Source organism: Pseudochaenichthys georgianus, chromosome 6, assembly GCF_902827115.2.
Source record: "Pseudochaenichthys georgianus chromosome 6, fPseGeo1.2, whole genome shotgun sequence".
Classification (NCBI taxonomy): domain Eukaryota; kingdom Metazoa; phylum Chordata; class Actinopteri; order Perciformes; family Channichthyidae; genus Pseudochaenichthys; species Pseudochaenichthys georgianus.
In genome coordinates, this window is record NC_047508.1 from 6259869 (window position 1) to 6267794 (window position 7926).

The 7926-nt window shown below is 39.1% G+C and overlaps 1 long non-coding RNA gene and 1 other non-coding gene across 2 annotated transcripts; one reads left to right on the top strand and one right to left on the bottom strand.

Annotated features, from left to right (window-relative positions):
* Positions 1-704: 704 nt before the first annotated feature.
* Positions 705-776, bottom strand: trnap-ugg (transfer RNA proline (anticodon UGG)). The gene has a single exon. It is a non-coding gene; the product is annotated as a tRNA-Pro (tRNA).
* Positions 777-3247: 2471 nt separating this feature from the next.
* LOC117447696 (uncharacterized) lies at positions 3248-4624 on the top strand. The gene is made up of 3 exons (XR_004552263.2): positions 3248-3402; positions 3555-3749; positions 4535-4624. It is a non-coding gene; the product is annotated as an uncharacterized lncRNA (long non-coding RNA).
* Positions 4625-7926: the final 3302 nt, after the last annotated feature.

Here is a 7926-nt window from a genome sequence, read left to right on the forward strand (position 1 = left end):
TCTATTGTGTGTGAGCACAACCAGCGCTATTATATGGCTCTGAGCACAACCACGGCGGAATATTACTGCCAAGTGACTTTTGGCAGTAATATTCCTCCGTGAGAAGAAAAAATGTTGTACTTGTAAAAAAAAGTTATGTAGTTGTAAAACCTATGCTGAATTTGTCTCTGAAACATGATTTATTCGAAAAATGTTATGTGTTTGTTTGATAGATACGTTTTTCTTAACAAAACTAAATGCATTAGTTTGTAGATGGTGTTTTGTATTTGCAAACCACATTGTGTTTGTTAGTGAATCATGAGGCATTTGTAAAACCTGTTTAGTTTGTTTGTGGAGTTATGGCAAGAAATTAGCTCCATAAGGTTACCTGATATGAGATGAAGTTTTTGTGTGTGTGTGTGTGTGTGTGTGTGTGTGTGTGTGTGTGTGTGTGTGTGTGTGTGTGTGTGTGTGTGTGTGTGTGTGTGTGTGTGTGTGTGTGTGTGTGTGCATGTGTGTGTATGTGTGCGTGCGCGCGCGAGCAGAGATGTCGATATCTGGCGTATGCATGTCCTTCAGTATTGTGTATATGTTATCATTTATGAGTATATGCTGTCGATTGAAAAACAGACATCAGCTTAATTTCGGTTCAGATAAACAATGGAAAACTGTTAAGTTTATCATGGCATCAAAAAAGAAATGTTAGCAATATGTGACTAAAATGTGGGCTCGTCCGGGATTTGAACCCGGGACCTCTCGCACCCAAAGCGAGAATCATACCCCTAGACCAACGAGCCGCTGTGCCTATGGTGAAACAGTTAATGATTATAAAACCTACACTTTGATAAGTGGTGTAATGCTGACATCTACTGGGCAAACAATCAATTGCAATTTGCTCTGACGTATTGTACTTTTCACACATTGCTCTGCATCTGTGGATTTTTCATGGGAAAATGTTATGAAGCCACATTATAGTTTTCTAACTATAGGCCTAGTATAATCAAAAAGAAAATGATTTAAAAAAAATGGCCAGGACACTCGGGAAAAGCTGATTGTGCTTCCTGAGCATCACAGACACACTGAATACGTTGTATGTTGTAAAAGTTGGTTCGTGCTCGTACTGTGTCATTATCCAGAATGTAGGCCAAATTATTGTTAACCTGTTTATTGTGCAGACAAAAGTAATGGGATCAATAAAGTTATAACATTTCCTCCTGCAGGGGGACATGAATGAAACATGCCTCAAATAATTAAGAAAGAGTGAATTCAAACCTCCCTTTCAAATGTCAGTTTATTTTTCCACCCTAAACCTTAACCAATTTGAATTATTTTGCACCAAAACTTTAATTTAAAATGTGATCAATAATAAACCTTACACTTTAAGAGGTTTATCTTTCAAAAAGAAGAAGAAGAAGAAGCTGCCTTTCTGAGATGAATTGGAAATAACAAAGAAGTTCCTTGTTGAGAGCACTATATCTTCTCAAGACACCAGTTGATCTGTTATGGAACTGAACAAAGGTACTGGATTACACACTAATTCATTTGCACTTACATCAATAAACCCGAATGAAAGGATTTGTGTGCTATAGAGTGCATATCTTTTTTTTAAATCTGGATTTACTCGTTTTGAACCTTCTTTTCCTTGACTCTAATTCGTTTTTTGACAGTTTTTTCCATTTTGTAATGAAATAATATAAAAATATAAATAAAATGTAAACATAACAAATTAGAGTCAAATTGTGCAATAAAAGGATAAAAATAAACATATTTATATTAACAGAATAAGGCAATGTTAAATGCTGAATAAATATTAAATATTTTAATTTAAAGTTTAATGTGCATATTGTGCTCCAATATATTATATGTGAAATACAATATAGAAAGTGGTAGCTTGTGGCTAAATGAAGGCTATCTAGGAGACAAAGTCTAGACCACTGCTTGGCTCTTACATCATGCGTACAGACATAGTAAACACTGTGAAGGTGTGTGTGTTTCCAGTCTGCTCGCTTCCAGTGCTTTTCCACCTCCTCAGGTCACACCTCTTTCTTTGACCTTTGTCCTCTGAGCTCACTGCGCCCTCTGCGCCTCTGATCATGTCTCATGAGCGATTTGTTACAAATCAGGAGATTAAGAAGATGGCAGCCCGCCACAATCTCACGGATACACTGGATCAGCCCACCTGATAACATCATATGTACAACAAAGAAAGACATTAGGCCCACATGTCAATACATGGCTATTTTGATCAAACCTGAGTCACTGCTGCCATCTCCGATGAGCTCGATGCAGCTCTGTGGCCTGATGACAGTCACTTCCTGTTGCAGACCTTCCATGGCATTACTCCTCCTCTGTTCCCTCACCTCCAGGCTGCTGGTCTACAGTGCTGAGGATGGATCCAGTCATTCATACTTCCAGGACATGTTTAAACTGCACACTGCAGTAGGTGCACTTCGCTATGCATCGGCCAATCACCACGCTTCTACCTTACTGCAAGTGTTACCCAGGTCCCCCTCAACAAAACACTGCTATAGGCCTACAAGTCTCCACATTCTCTATCTATCATCATCAAGATGGCTACCGCTAGCAGCATGTTAACATTACTGTCCAAAGCAAGACACGGGAAGCAGCAGCCATTTGAACGTTTAGAGGCTAACAAATAAGTTAGTGAGCAGGTAGAATCATTCAGGCATGATGAAAGAGGTCGTCGGGAACACAAGCAAACACAAACACAACTGCACTGTTAGAAAATGTTCACGTGGTTTCAAATATCACATTAAGGGGGCGCCCAAATGTGCTCTTGTGAACTTGACAAACACCACCCTGACTGAAGACAGCATCAGTTCTATACTAAGCGCAGAGCACACTCTCGGTGGTGTTGAGAACTATGTGTTTGAACTTACTGATGTAGCTCACTCTTGCATCACTCTCCCGTTGCGCACTTGGACTCCTTGGTCAACAGAGCTCTTTGCTGGGTTTCCACGGTAACATCACTGTAGCTGTTCCGCTACCTGGAGATCGGTCATAATTGATAAGTAATTGTTAAGCATTATTAACCCATGCTAACTGCTAACTGTGTGAGTTTCAGGTTATAGCTGTAGTCCAAAGAGGCTTTCGTATCCTATCATATCCTAACACATGCTAACAAACTGAAGAAAACTGAACGGTGGTCCTTTAGAAGACACAATGAAATCTATAGATGTCACTCAGTGTCCCCAAATGCACTCAGTTGAAAGTGTACAGTGTGAGTTTGTGGAACAGGGAAGTGAAATGGGAGCAGAGTGGTCCAGGTGAAGTGGGAACGTTCCAGTGAAGCCTGTCCAGCTGGTGGACAGGTGCTGAGGGCTGAACAGAGGCAGGGAGGAGGTGGAGACCGCCACTACTACTCGTACAACTTTTTCTTTTTTCTTCCCCTTTCTTCTCTCTGTGAGTTTGCCGCTCTATAATTACACCAGCTGCCTGGAACCTGTGGGTCCCTTTTCTCTTTCTCTGCCTGTCACCTCTGCTTTATCTCCCTCTCTTCTCCTGACATTCTTCTAATGTTCCCTCCCCTCCCTCTCCGCTGTTCCTCCCCCCAGGAGTGGAGCACCTGCCAGGTGACCACCCTTTGAGGCCTGCGCAGACACACTGCAGCTGGACGTGAATGTGATATCCTCAACCTGCTGACTCTGCGCAGCAGTTAGCTCTCAGAGACTGCACGAGCCAACTTAACAAATCAATGGCTCTATAAAAGTGGTGCAGGAATGAAGCCTGGAAATGAGCAGTAGTGAAAAGTAAGTAAGTACATTTACTTAAGTACTGTACTTAAGTACCCATTTGGGAGACTAGTACTTTTCAATTGTTCTGCTACTTTGTATTTATTTCCCCATTAATATTCAGAGGTAAATTGTGTACTTTTACTCATTCAAACTAGCTGCACCTTTAGCAGCTTTGAGAACACTTTAATGATCAATCATTACAATCAGAACATATCATATTATTCTGAAATGGACCAATCTGCAGAACGACTACTTTTACCTTTGTTACTTTAAGTATATTTTGATGCTAATACTTGTATACTTTTACTTGAGTACACGATCTGAGTACTTCTCCCACTTCTGGAAATGAGTTAGCATTTTACCACTTCCAGTGCGCTTGTTTTGAACTCAACTTTTGTGTCTGTGTAAGATCTGTGGATAACACAAGTTTATGTACTACTTCTATCATAAAATATGTCGATAAATACTCCATTCGTTAATGTCTGAAGCTTCTGTGGGTCGTAAAAACAGCAGTTGCTAACAAGCTACTAAATAAGACTGCCAAACATTATCATAGAGAACATTAGCCACCCTTAGCTTAGCAGCTTAGCTTAAGCTAAGTGGTGATGCACAGCCATGCAAGCGTAATGTAGTTTGTCTATGGCCTTAAGTTATAACATTAGCTTGTTACTTCTGGCCATGCATTAACGCTTCAAACTAACTAAATGTGGTGTTAATATGTGGAGTTTCTGTCAAGGGAGCACTTGTGAAGCTTCCTTGTTTTCTTCACACATTTCTTCTGCATGATTCGTTTATTTCAGGGGTGTCCAAACTACGGCCCGGAGGCGAGCTGCAGCCCGCTGCCCATTCAGAATGGGCCCTCAGCTGATTCTAAAAGTATAATGGAATACGTCCCACAGATAAAACTTGTGCTTGTCTTATTTTGTACTTCTTAAATATATATGTAACAATATATTACACAGTTTCCCAATTTCAAATAAATTCAGTCAATTAAAGTTGAAAACATGTTTTAACAAATCTTAGTTGATAAAAAGACGTATTTCCATAACAAGCTTGAAAAGACCCTTCATAGTTCCCCTTATTATATGCAGGCTTCTGCTCTAAGGAAGGAGCTCACAAAGCTTGTTGTAGCATGGCTGTTTTCTTCATATATTAAAGTATCAAGCATCATTTACCTTCATTTGATTGATTTTGCTAACTTATAACTTAACTTAGGCAATATACCTCACCTTTAGTGAGGGGCCCAGAATATATATATAAGGGAATTATATATAAGATAAAAAAAAGGTTACTGGACTTTCTTACAGTTAAGAATAAAAAGAAAACACCATCAGATTACTGGTATCTTTTAAAATGGGAATGATTACAGGATTACAATGTTACCATACACAGAATATATATTACAAAGTAAATGCATGGCCAAAACTGTGAAAGTAAGAACTAAGTTGTACATTGACAGAATAATAAGTAGAGGCCCTTTGACAAATTCATATACGTAATGGAATAAATTACCCAAGCTGCTCTATGATAACTTTGGCCCTCTTTGAAATGGTATATTTGCATGTGACTGTTCGTACACCTCCATGAACCGTTCCCTGAAGGCGACCACTGGAGAGAGTTAACTGGGACAGCCAGTCCTTAGAAAGCAGAGAGGGAGGATACAGCAGCACATGTTGCCCACAGACGGGACATATGGTGGAACTATGTGAAAGTCACCATTAGGACTACAGAGAGGATGGGACATCACACTCACGTTTCTTCTGAAGGACAGCAGCTAGTCGCACACCGCAGGCTCAGGGTTTTAAGAAATGTCTCAGGGTTGGGAGGGTTATTTTGAAAATGTTTTCCGTCACGACCTGTACAAAATGAGACCAGTAAACTAATCCCTGCTGTATCACAAGAAGAAAAGAATGTAAAGACATCCACAGATGGAGGGGGGGGGGGGGGGACTTCAGCTGCCGGATGCATCATGCAGCAGCCTATCTAGATCCATGATCTTCATGTTTTACATTTTAAGGTTCTCTACATTACTAACACACATTATAGTATTTTAACATAACATTGTTAAAACAACATATAACAGAGGGTGCATTTCTGATGTAAAACAGGAAGTCCTGTATAATCCTGTGTGGTGACCAGAAGGTGCCCCTCTTCAGGCTTAAGCACTGAGCGCTGCTGTGGTGACAGAGGACAGACACACACTGACATGAGTGGGAGGGGGGACGTTATCAAAAAGTCAATCAACCCCCACCCTCAGTTCAAACATCACTGACTGTTGCCATAGAAATAGATAAAGAGTCATTGAAAGGTGAGTCCTAAAACTGGTAAATTCATTAGCATTTTAGCACTAGCGGTTTCCTCAAATGTAACGTTTATTTTTTCATTTTTTGGTGAGAGGCCTGAAATAAGGTCTGTTACACACGCTTAAGAGTCCGTGTATCTACGGACCATTTGTTTTTCTTTATTAAGTAACCCCTCCCAATTACTGTGTATAGACTATTCTGCACTGTTCTATTATATTCTGTTCTATTCTATTTTATTTATTTGTACTATTTTATCAGTTTTATTGTTTTGTATTGTGTTGGCCTCTTATGATGCTGCTGTCTTTTAATATATGATTATTCCTGTGGTGCTTGACAAAATACACACTGGCTAAGCCGATAACTTTTTTGGAGCCCTTTTTTGCAATATTTACGTTCTATTTCAACTATTTTAGGCAGGAAACCTTTATTGACTAAACATTTTTAAATAATTTACTATCATTTAGAAAGGTTTTTGTGACAAATAATTTCCTAAGTAAACTTTTTTCTCATTTTATATTTAAATTTGAAATGTTTACACACAACATTATTAATTTATACATTTGTATAATGTTCAGTTTTTTTAAATTATGAATCAATTTATTTGATTGTATTTCCTTGAGGCTGGGAAAGATATCCAGCATATATTTTAACATGCAAATGTTGTAATACATGGAAATACATGGAAAAGTAAATAAAATAAGTTTAGTCGGAGGATGTGGATTTATGTTCTCTCACCTTTGTAATTAAACAATCAAACAATGAATCTATAATTTAGCTCTGGCCTTCACTCACAAAAAAACATTTTGTTGAATTGGACACATTTTTCGATTGATGGAAGAATCTGCGAGGAATGAACTAGGAGCAGAGACATAATCATATTTTAAAAGACAGCAGCTTCATAAGAGGCCAACACGAGTGACAGGGTGTGTCAGCGCTGAAGGACCAGCTATCCAGGCCAGACTCTAAAGACTTTCCAAGGGGTACACATGCTGGGCTCAATGTGTGTCTTGGCCATTTTCGTTGTGATCGCTAAATTCACCTTCTTTATATATTATCACCGTTTTTTGCGCTACTTCAAAATCCAATGTAGAAATCCTATCACTGTTTTGTCGAGAAAGTACTTGCGATGCTAACTTTTGTGTCAATACTAAAATGTATTCACTGCTTCACTCTATTGAATGGACATTGCACCGTCTGCCGTGGACGAGATGTACACAACATGGTGCTCAGCATGGTGCCCTGAAGAGACGGCGTTAGCTGCAACGCTCACAGTTCTCTGCAACGCTGTAAACTGTTTGCTACTTGGAAAGAGGATGTAGAAGAAGAGTTTGCTGGTTTTCTTTTGTTCAGGGGTTACCTCTAAATTATGAGATGTTAAAAAAGTTACTGAATAACTTACAGAAAATAATGCTTGAAGTTGATATATTGCCTTGATTTTATGTTAAGAGTCGGATCAGTTGTTTTTTATATTTCCACTCTAAATATCACGTGTGTGTTAAGTGTATGTTAGAACACATAGCTACTGGTAAAATAATCTAATGCCAGAAGTTGCATCCTTTTTTTCCCTCTCATTTTTGGAAGAGCTAGGCTAGCAGTTTCCCCCTGCTCACAGTCCTTGTGCTAAGCTAGGACAAAGTCATCCCCCTCCTCTGACGATTTGTATTAAAAATATATAGGTACTAATGATAATCAAAAAGCTGTTCTACAATCTGTGTGTGAGCCTCTAGCTGTAAACATGTAAGCTACTGACAAACAGTATATTAGCAATGCTATCAACTGTAAAAGGCACTGGTGCTAAATGCTAACGTCTACCGTTATAAACCAGCAGTCGCTGTGAAAAACCTTTGAACCAGCGGGATGTCAAACCTCACTTTATGACCGTCATCATC